Source organism: Argopecten irradians, chromosome 12, assembly GCF_041381155.1.
Source record: "Argopecten irradians isolate NY chromosome 12, Ai_NY, whole genome shotgun sequence".
In the NCBI taxonomy this organism is placed as follows: domain Eukaryota; kingdom Metazoa; phylum Mollusca; class Bivalvia; order Pectinida; family Pectinidae; genus Argopecten; species Argopecten irradians.
Window position 1 is genome coordinate 2,459,538 of NC_091145.1, and position 12,211 is coordinate 2,471,748.

The window sequence follows — 12,211 nt, forward strand, 5'->3', positions numbered from 1 at the left end:
GCATTGTGATGTCACTAAAATGGTGTCCTCATGTGCCGAGAAAGACCTTTTACCGAATAAGTTCAATTAAATAGATGTGACATGAGATAAAAATACTCTTTTGATAAGCTGGGTAAGCAGGATAGGACCCCTTGAGTCACTAAAATAAATTAACGCTCGGCAGAATCTCTGATTTTACAGTAGTGATCTCTGGGATTGGATTAGGTTAGTTTGGTTGGTTAAATTTCACTTAAGGATGACCATGTGTCCGGTTAAAGTTAGAGGAGGACAGCCCGAGTAGCTGGTCTACAGTCAGTACAAGACAACTGGCCTAAATTGTATTGAAGCTTTCTACGCAGAGGTGCCATTCGGCAGGAACATACCAGTTTCCCATACCCTATATTCTCAGTTTCCATTTCGCATATCGTTTTAAACATTTTTGTTGTTGGTTAGTTAGACATACCCTCCTATCACAGCTAAGGTCTTTCAAGGCGAGCCTGTTTTTAATTGTTATCTCTGTGAATATCATACCAATGCGGTAGGGTGTTGTATGATGTGTCTCATGGTAATAGAGTTTCCCTTGCTTTTTTATAGTGCTATCTTACTGAATATGCCGTTAAATACACCGAACAACACGTTCTGAATGGTCACATAGTACTGACAGCTGATCTCAGGCAAACCAGTCGTCCCTTTCTGGTGAGGGCGAAGAAGAAGCAGAAAGTTGTATTACTTTTTTAGACTATAATATGTCGATAAGATCCCCTATTTAGTCGCATTTTAAGATCATGTAATAGGACATCAGACATAACGCCCTACCTGTATCCTAGATATCTCAACATACCTCCACTAAAATATTTTGTTTTTAGCCGTTCACACTCACTATCTACTTAATGTTATAATATGTTAACACTGGAGTGATCACGAACTATCACGTCACTTTCATACAAATAGTGTAAATCATCAAATTCCTTTACATTCCACCAGAGATTCTTCAAGATTTGATGAATCAAAGTTTTACTGTTGAATGAATAGACAATTTAAATAATATTGTAATACAGCTTGTCATCAGTACACTTTATATTCGCTAATATTGATATTATTGGTAGATAAAAGCAATTTCATAGTATCCAATAAAATCTAACAATAAAGCAAAAACATCCGTTTGGTGTTTGATACATATATAATCTTAAATAAGTGTTCATTTCAGTATGTGATTTTATGTAACAAATCTAAGAATATTTTAATGTTTTCGAGACTTTGCGAGCAAGTATTTAAAAAAAAACAACCTTGAGACGAGTTTCATTAAATGTCATATGAAGTGAACACAAATTTAAAATATTTTATCACATAACTACAAACAACTACCAACATTTAGAAGAATCTCAACGTCAATATGTATCGCAAAAATTCAGCGGATGCCTCAATTTAGTCCCTATGTCCTTATGAACTGGATTTATATCATGACGTCACAACGAAAAGCTCTCTATCTTATATTACACTGGTGATTTAGCAGATCACATATCTACTAAGTTTGGAGTCTACAAAAATAGAATATTTTTTTTATATAATATGGTTTTAATATAAACGTATTCTTCCGGGTTGAAAATTAGAAGATACAACGAGTATAACAATTAAAAGATTATGTATTTATCTTACGTAATTAGGATGTATGTAACATTTGTCACAGACAAGAGGTATTTCAATAAGATATTATGATGATCTCTCTTTCTGTGCCCCTCCCCCCCCCCCTCTCTCTCTCCGTCCCCTCCCCCCCCTCTCTCTCTCCGTCCACTCCCCCTCCCCCCCTCTCTCTCTCTCTCCCTCCTCCTCCCCCTCCTCCCTCCTCTCTCTCTCTCTCTCTCTCTCTCTCTCTCTTCGTCCCCCTCCCCTCTTTCTCTTCTTTTCAGATTTTGGGTCTCAATGTTCTCTCGAATAGTTACTGCCTATTACTCATCAATTTTTTTCTACCAGAGCTTATAAAAATAAAAACCACATGCTATATATTAAACCGTATATGTTAGTCAGATTTAAAGTATTCTAATTATACACTTTATTAACAACATATTTTGAATTCTTTCAATTGTATTTGATAGTATTATTTCTTATATAAATATCAACTACTTTTAAAAGAACATAAAGTATGATTTTTAATGACATTTTAGTCAGTAGCTTTACAAAAACATCGAGTGTTGTATAAGTTTGACAGGATTCCATTCCTATATATTTTTATACATGCAGATGTGAAAATACCCCGAGTACGATAAAATAAAGTGTTCTATTCATCATATGATTTCACAAAGGATACATTAAATAGCTAAACCGCTGGAAATATCGGTGTAACATACAGCTGTTCTATCTGTCTAGTAGATAAGTCATGCAAATCACTTGTGAATACTATACAATTTAATAGGATGATAAGAGATTGTTAGTACATATGCTTCATATGTAGAATTTGTCAGTGTAGGAATGAAAGGCAAATAAGAAACCTGAAATTAAAAATATCTTTATCTCAAATAATTTCTATAGATTGTATTCATTACGTTACCTTTTTTAAAATGACGGAACCATAAAGATGCTCCACCGCCTACAGACAGTACATGATACTCATCATTTGAACAACAATTGGTGTTTAATCGTGTATATATATATGTGTGTGTGTAATTAACACAAAAAAAAAGAACATAAAAATATTTTATTTTGCTTTTGGTGCATGCGCAATCAGAACTTCATTCTATATAGAACATAGTGCCACGGAATTTTTTCGAGATGCAATTAATTATTTCTTATATTTTTATCTTGAAGTAAAATTAGAAGCTCAAACTTTCCAATGGTGGTAATGGTGTAAAGTTATTAACTTGTGTAACTGAAGAAAAATACCAAATCGTCTGATCCTGTTTTTGATAGTGAACAAATATCATTTGTCAGCGATGGAACATCTTTAAATGTAAAAAAGTATGAAAATGAAAATGTCAATTTTGATCCTGTTTAATGTTTCAATAGCAGTCTCTTAAGTTTCCCAAAGTACAATCATAATGGCATACGCTTAGAAGAATTAGGATAAGATCTCAATACTATATGCAGGTCTTAATCATCGAGTCAAGGCATACCGGCGGGTTATACAGATAGTGTAATCAGCTGGGTCGATCATTTAAAACATCTGGGGCATATTTTTTAAAATGAATCTGGGACATAGATTTTTTTTTTAAATAATCTAGGCCATCGATTTAAAAAAATCTTGCACATAGATGTTTTTAAAATGTCGATTCAACATCAGAAACCAATCCGTTTCTGTCATAAATACCATTGCAGCCATCGCCTACTTCAAGTTTAAAAGTATTCGCTTCAACCATTTTAAATGACGTTACTGTCTACAACATCATTTTTGTTAAAACAAAACTTATGAGGGCTTTTAGAACTTTCTGTTTCAAAGTCTTTGAAATGGACTCTTATAGAGTTCGGCGTATAAAAAACAATTGAGTCCATTTTCCTTCAAATCAGATCTCCAGAGTGTTTGTCATTATTGATATAACAAACAAACTGATTTAAAGAGTAATTAGGAGATAGTTATATCATCAATCAAATTTGTATCTGTTAAAAAAACTTATGATTTTAAATTAGAGGCGTGAGATGATGTTTCAGTCAATGTAAATTCACCTTTTAACTTAACAGAATTTTGAGTAGTATTAATAAAATATAAAATCATTTTACGTTAATGAAAAGGTTGTTTCACTACCGATGAAATTTGTTATTTAATCTCTATATTAGTAAATACGAATAAAATTTTGTTGAAATTGAAATACATGAATGTGTGATCGAACGTGTAATGCCTATATTGTTAGAATACTGGATCTGAACACATGATAACTCGTTTGTATGCTTCTTTAAAAATATAATTTAAATTTGGTCGTGAAAGATTTTAATTTTTCAAACGTTCACACCAACACAGAAATTAAACTGTAAACAAGGATAAATTTGAATATGGACATTAATGTGTGCATTAATAATGAATAATTAATGTGCTTTCCTTTTAAGTTGTTTTGCTTTCAAAATATTATTTCATTGATAAATTGGTGCATGTGATAAATGTCAAAATTATGGAAGAAGGGGCATAACTCTGGAATAAGTCATAAGCGATATCTTGCTGTTTGTATTTATTTTTGGATGATAAAAAGCTCTGTTGCTGATTGAAAATATTGACCGGGGATTTTCGAACGATACTGCTCATTGATAAATGCTGTTGACATTTCCCCCTCAAAATCATTTCGAGAATGTCACTTAACGCGTTGTATATCTTAATATGTTGACATACGAGTCTTGAAGGATCTGTAAATATTTGCTTAATGTCCCTACCCGTGACTGAAGTTCTGATTATTGCATAAATTTGTATACATCAGCGATACGGCCAGAGCTAAATTCCTAATAGACAATTCATAAGTTTCATGCAAACATTTTGGATCGTGAAATGACGTCATATAAAATGTCGCTTGTCTCGTCCAATGAAATTCAACGTTATCTAATAGAAATATTATCGGATGTGCCTTTTATGTGATATTTTGCAGATTGGGGAGCTTTTAAGCGGAAGGTTAAGCCTAATTTATGAGCCAGACATTGCCGATCGATATGGTGTTGTTTCTGACGTGACGTAATTTAGGCACAAATGTTGAAGGCATTTCCTCATGCCCACCTGTCTAGATTAACACCTGGGATCATCGAATTCCTCCGTCGCCAAGAAGAGTGACCAAGTAAAATCAATTTCTCTAAGTGGAATTATGACACGAGTTTAAAGATTGCATAACAGTTCCACGTGATCGGCACATGCTTGTCTGTATTATTAAAAGCTCTTTAAATATCACACTTCCTGTGTCTAATAAGCACATGTCTGTTAATTCATATTTGTATAACAGGCCATTTTCTTTTTAAAATGTTTCTTGAGATTTGTTACCCCATTAACAAAAAAAGGGAGAAAATAAAATAAAAACAGATATAAAAAAATACCTACGTAATAACTATCAAAAGTGCCATATCTTTTGTGTAAACATTTAAACATTAACATTCACAAAGCAAGTGGTTGCATCTGATATTGCTGTTTATGTTTGCTTTTGTTTTGTTGGTTTTTTTTTAATCAGAACACCCGATAGTTTTACCTGCTATACAGCCGGGCATTTACACGGTCAACGATTTAGCTTCTATTATGACTATCAAATGTTCCTGATCATAGCAGCGCCTGCGAAAAAGCAAAAAACATCATTCCCGCGAAAGAAGTGACTGTACAGTATGATCCTATCATTGGACTTGAAAGATATATGATATCACCTGTAAGTACGTATTTGTTAAATGTCATTGAGCTTGCCAGGGCTTTCGATTGAAGGAAAACCAGGAAACCTAGCGAAAAAACTCCACCCGACCGGTAGTACCTCGCCATCGCCATGCCATAGTGGTTGACTGGTGAAATACATACTAGCCAAATTGGCATCTAAATGGTTTAGATTTTATTGTGTCTAACGTCCCATCAACAGTCAGCATCATTGAAAGACGATTTAAGAATCCGGAGTACATGGAGAAAAACCACCAACTTACCATCAATCCATAGCAACTGCCTCACGTGGGTTTCGAACTTGGCGCTTAGGAGATCATTCTTCGCAATAGAAAAGGGTTGTAGAATGATGCTATGATATCTAATCCTAAGAGAACTTCTGTGCTAGCTATAAAGTCGCAAGCAGGTATGTTTAAATAGGTGTAACATACGTATTTTTTGGACGTGAAACTTTATAAAAAGGACGATCGCATATAACGACGAAACAGCTTATTCTTCTCCCATAATACTTTCCCTGTTGATTCAGATTTATCCTCTCCTTGCAATACACTATTTATCATATTTTCATTCTCAATTCTAAACTGATGTTGATAACAATATCTGGGTTGCTAGGATTTTTGTGATCTTCACCATTACATTTATAGAATATGATGACGTTACCGTAGCGACTTTTCCGGCTTCTATGACAAGCCAATTTAGCAAATTTTAGAAGGAGTAAGGTATACCCTGTATTTTATCGAATTATGTAAGATATCTTATATAATTTTATAAGATATATCATGTATACAATGAAGATATCTTATATATATATGAGACATCTCATATAGTATGTAAGATATCTCATATAGCATATAATATATCTTATATAGCAACGATATTTCAATTATATAAGATATCTTATATAGATAAATGAAATGAGATATCTTATATACGATATAAGATATCTTGAAATGATTTCATTTTAATATTTATATAAGATATTTCATATATTATGTAAGATATCTCCTTTATTATATAAGATATTTTATATACTATATAACATATCTTATATATTTTATGAGATATCTCATATACTACAAGATAAAATGTGTATTGTAGGATCGGCATTGCTGTTTGAATAAAATCTTGTTTGGTTGCCATAGGCTTCCAATTATCGTCATATCTACGCCTCACCTGACTCACACCTTTCAGTTGTGCAACTAAATATATGTACGTGTCAATCCAGTATCTTTAATGAGATTTCATTTATCTTTATTCAAAAATAATAGGTATATGTAAGTAATTACGAAAAAAATGGGGATTGGTTTGTCTTTGTGTCGTTATGGTTCTTTTCACCATACATAAGACACATCAAACGCTAGGCATCTTCAGCCTATCATGATGCAATTCATGAAGTGAATCATATTTCAATTCTAGGAAGGTAGAAACTACATGATGCAATAATGAAAAAAAAAATACGTTGAAGATATGACTCAATACAATATCCTCTATTGAACACGAATTTCACGGTAGAGATTTTAAGTCAAAATGACAGTTATTACGCAAACTGGACGTAGGTCGTTGGTTTTATCAGAATACTCATGTTTTCTGCCATCACTGAACTCTAAGTGATGATTGCAAAAAAATAATTTACATGTCTAAATGCATTGTAGCTCATTTGTCGCTCTTATTAATGTATTATTTATCGAAGAAAAATATATACTTTGCTTAAAACGCATGCTATAATCGATATTGTATTTATATGTAGGCACGTGTTACAAGGCACGTACTCATGCTGGAAATGTCATCCTATCAAAGCAGACATACGCATGTCAAGACTAAACTATATCACTACATTTTTTAGCTAAAAAAATGTCATTTTAAGTCATAAAAATATGTTATTTCAAAAACTTAAACTCTGACCAGACATATTAAGGCTATACCATAACATCCATGTCTTTCGGCTTTAATTCTTTAAACACCTCGACACATGGTCCATTTTCTGTGATGACGTAGATTGGACGGCGCATTGTTTATTGAAGGATTTTGAGTTAGGTCATTTCGGCCCTCTGTAAACATGAATCTGGTGAAATTACGCGGAAATTGGATTTTTGCATTCCTGATGAACAGACCCGCCCATGTTTGCGAACAGACTCAAATTTAACATGACTTAATGGAATTTATTAGAACCTTCTTTCGAATTTCATCATAGCTTCGTCTTTAGGTTTCCTGGTGAAAGGGAGATAACTAGAAATTGCGAAATTGCAATGTTTTATAAAAATTATTTTATCCTGAAAGTTAAAGAAATACTTGCAACACAAACATGTTTAAATAACCGTTAAAGATGCTCCACCGCCGACAGAGCATAACTGATATTCATTATTTGAACAATAATCGGTGTTTAATTGTGTATATATATGTCTAATTAACACAAAAATTAATATAAAATCATTCGTTTTGCCTTTGGTGCATGCGCAATCAGTATTTCATTCCATATATGATATAGTGCCACGGAATTTTTTCGGGATGCAATTAATTATTTTTCATATTTTTAACTTGAAGTAAAATTGGAAGCTCAAACTTTCTAATGTTGGTAACAGTGTAAAATAAGTAACTTTTGTGACTGAAAAAAAATACTAAATCGTCTTCTCCTGTTTTTGATAGTGAAAAAATACCGTTTGTCGGCGGTGGAGCATCTTTAAGGTATCAATTCAGCAGTAATATTTGGATGAATGATGTTATTTTGTCATCTTTACACAATAGACAAATCTTGTATGGACATATTTATATTTAAAACATTTACTGCTTATAAATAGTGATGTCACTATTTTCTAATTCCATCGGATTTCGCGCCATTCTCGGATTTTTTCTTCGAAGTACACGAAGGAAAATAATCTGCCAATCAGAATGTCGGATTTAGTATGAAAACAAAGAAAACAAATAAAAATCAATCATAAATGTATGATGTTAAGATTACTTCATATCCCAGTCAATCTAGAGCTTTACCTCTGAAACCAACAGTAATAAAAAAAAAATCATGAAGATTTATTATCTGCATGGATACAGGAAAATATAGTAAGGTGTCAAAATTGAGGGGTGTGATTTTAAACCACGATTAAATCAGGAAAATAATAATAAATGCTTAATGAACCAAACACGTAAAATTAATCAACTGTATTGCAAGATGATAATTACATGTATACAACAACTATTTCCGAAAACGTTCAGGTGGTACTATCATATGGAAATATGAAGCCTTTGGATGATTAAAGATGCTCCACCGCCGACAGAGCATAGATGATACTCATCTTTTGAACAGTAATTGGTGTTTAATCATGTATATATATATATATATGTCTAATTAACACAAAAATAATATGAAGCAATTTATTTTACCTTTGATGCATGCATGCGCAATCTGTACTTCATTCCATATAGGATATAGTGCTACAGAATTTTTTCGGGATGCAATTAATTATTTTTCATATCTTTAACTTAGAGTAAAATTAAAAGCTTAAACTTTTCAATGGTGGTAATGGTGTAAAGTAAGTAACTTTTGTAACTGAAGAAAAATACAAAATTGTCTGCTCCTGTTTTTGATAGTGAAAAATTACCATTTGTCAGCGGTGGAGCATCTTTAAAATGCTGGTAATTTACCAACCATATTAATCTTTGTTGATTTTATAGGCAGAATGAATTTCTTTCAGAATCCATGATGTAAATGTTAATTCATGGAGATAAACATTCGCGAATTTACTTGTATCGTGAAATTCGCAAAAGTAAATAGCACACAAAAGAGTTGGTTTACACTTTTGTGATATTTAAATCAGTATATTTAATACTGATTGTGTGAACATTTGTTAAATATAACTGAAAATGACTCTTTACGTAAAAAGATTAATAGAATTTTACATGGGTCTGTCAAGTTGACAGGGATATCTCAACACGAGTAAAAGATTTTGGCTGGTCAACACGGGCTTGCCGAGGGTTGACGGCCAATATCTTTCACGAGGGTTGAGCTATCCCTGTCCACTTAACAGACCCATGTAAGATTCTTTTTCTCCCATACTTAGTAGAAAAAACACGAAATTCCTATTTGTTTCCAACTGTTTCGTTGCGCCATTATGCAGGAACGTCGTTATGCGTCAAAATTGTTGACGTCATCTACAATGCACGCCGCAGTTACGCCGCATTTATTGATGACATTACGTAATTGTCCAGCGCGTATGAGCTGTCCTACGCCCCCCTGTGTAAGACAGAGATATCTTTTTCCTAGCAACCACGGGATATCCCTGTGAAGTATGGGAGAAATTGTTTTCACCCTTTAGAATAAGCATGAGGTTGTCATGCAGGTTATAAAGTCAAAATTGATTGGGTTATGGGTTTAGGCATTGTATTATCTAAAATATCATCTTTGCAAATCTTTACAAATGTTATCGTATGCTTAGAGTTTATCTTTAGTAAAGCGATCGACTAGTAATGATTGAAAGCAGGTTTATGAAACAATCAGTTGATATATAGTTTAGAAAAATTGCTAAAATTTACTCAATAAAAAAAATATAATACATTTTTGTAGAACATTACATATTTATATCGTTTTGTCAAATTGAGGACTGATGGAAATTAAAATTATATTATGGTATTTTAAAAATAACAATCTCATCAAATTCCACGAAGAACAAAATTGTGTAATATGTTATCCATTTTATCTTAGTTACAGTGTACAATAGATATTAATAGATATCTAGATTACAAATGTGTGTAGTTCGGATAACTTCAATTCTGAACACATAATCACGGACATGTAAAACTTCTTGGTTAAACATATATTTAACTTCTTAAAGGCCCATTACCTTTCCGGAGCAAAATATAAAGGTTTCTTAAAAAACATTAATAACATCAGAAAGTGCATACCGATGACCTAAAATAAGGTTACGACACCAAACATATGCAAGATTTCCTGCGTAATATATGAAGACAGTGGAGAGTCAATTAGCTGTCTGGCGCAGTGATAGTCAACTACCGCGGTATTTAGGACGACGGCGGGAAACATAATACGACCCGCGTTATGAAAATAAACATTTTACTTATTTTAATCAAATCGTTCAGAAGGTGATGATTAATGTAGTATTAACGGTAAGTTAATAATTTTTAGGACTCTACAAAATTATCGTTCTTGTTTTACATTCCCATTTTAAAAATTAAAAGCCGTTTCGGAAAGGTAGTGGGCCTTTAATGAACGCATTTTATTGTAATATGGAATTATTAAATCTGTAAAAAGGAAACGCAAATATGCACGTTGAGTATTTAGCATTATATATAGTTCATTATATAAAGCTTTTCGATTGCCATCGTCGGAAACTCACAGTTGATTTTGTTTGTTCAGCGATAAGAGGTTTACACGTGCGCGCGTGGGCTACCTCATCGACGGTTACCCACGTAACCAGCCCACACTGGGTTGCGTTCTAATGACGTAATGGAGCTTGGACCCTGTGGCTTCCGAGGTTTCCGGGGATTGTGAATAACAGATGGGTAAGATAGTATCTGTTTTAAAAAGATGTCTTGTAAAATAATACTTGTCATCTTTCATTCTCAACTGAATGACACAATTCAATAAAGAAATATATCCATTAGCATTATTCGGTTGAATTCTTGTATGTTGTATATCTAGTATATACATGTAATATGCAAAGCCGGAATAGTGCAATAGGATTTAACCTGCTTGTGACTAGTAAATGAATGGATAAAAAGATTGAATAAAAGACGTTCTTACCGAACAAGAAGATGAGAAGACTTTTATTTATATTTTAGTAGACCTTTATAAAAGATCGTTTACACACATTTAAACATTTAGATATTTTTTTAGTAGACCTTTATAAAAGATCGTTTACACACATTTAAAGGCCCATAACCTTTCCGGAGCAAAATATAAAGGTTTCTTAAAGAACATTAATAACATCAGAAAATGCATACCGATGACCTAAAATAAGGTTACGACACCAAACATATGCAAGATTTCCTGCGTAATATATGAAGACAGTGGAGAGTCAATTAGCTGTCTGGCGCAGTGATAGTCAACTACCGCGCGGTATTTAGGACGACGGTGGGAAACATAATACGACCCGCGTTATGAAAATAAACATTTTATTTATTTTAATCAAATCGTTCAGAAGGTGATGATAAATGTAGTATTAACGGTAAGTTCATAATTTTTAAGACTCTACAAAATTATCGATTTTGTTTTACATTCCCATTTTAAAAAATAAAAGCCGTTTCGGAAAGGTAGTGGGCCTTTAAACATTTAGATATTTTTTTAGTAGACATTTATAAAAGATCGTTTACACACATTTAAACATTTAGATATTTTTTTAGTAGACCTTTATAAAAGATCGTTTACACACATTTAAACATTTAGATATTTTTTAGTAGACCTTTATAAAAGATCGTTTACACACACGTTTAGATATTGACTCGAATAGTAAAGAGTGTGTGGAGTACGGAATGCTGCAGATGAGATTCCTTATGACATTGGATGAACAAAGTATGGATATAGAAAGTAGATATATAGACATGTAATGGTCAGCCAAATGAACGTTCTTTTTCTGAAATTTGGTTTTATTTGCTTAGATGAACAAACGACCCATTGACAAAATCAAGAAGACTATCAAATTACTTCTTTTTCGTTAGGCTGATACGTAAGTATAAAGGAAGTCTTCTTTCAAAATCTCTGAAATATCGCGGCAGTACTAGCATGTACAGTGATAACAAATATCGTTTTTTCTTTTTTAATATTGATATACTGACGATGATGTTTCTCTAGAATCAGTCAAAAGAGGCACACCCACACCAAGGGGCCAATATAAATGGAATTTCGAAAGATACAGCAGTTCTGTTTCATTGCCGACCATTTAGTTGCAATAGACTACTAAGGATACCCAA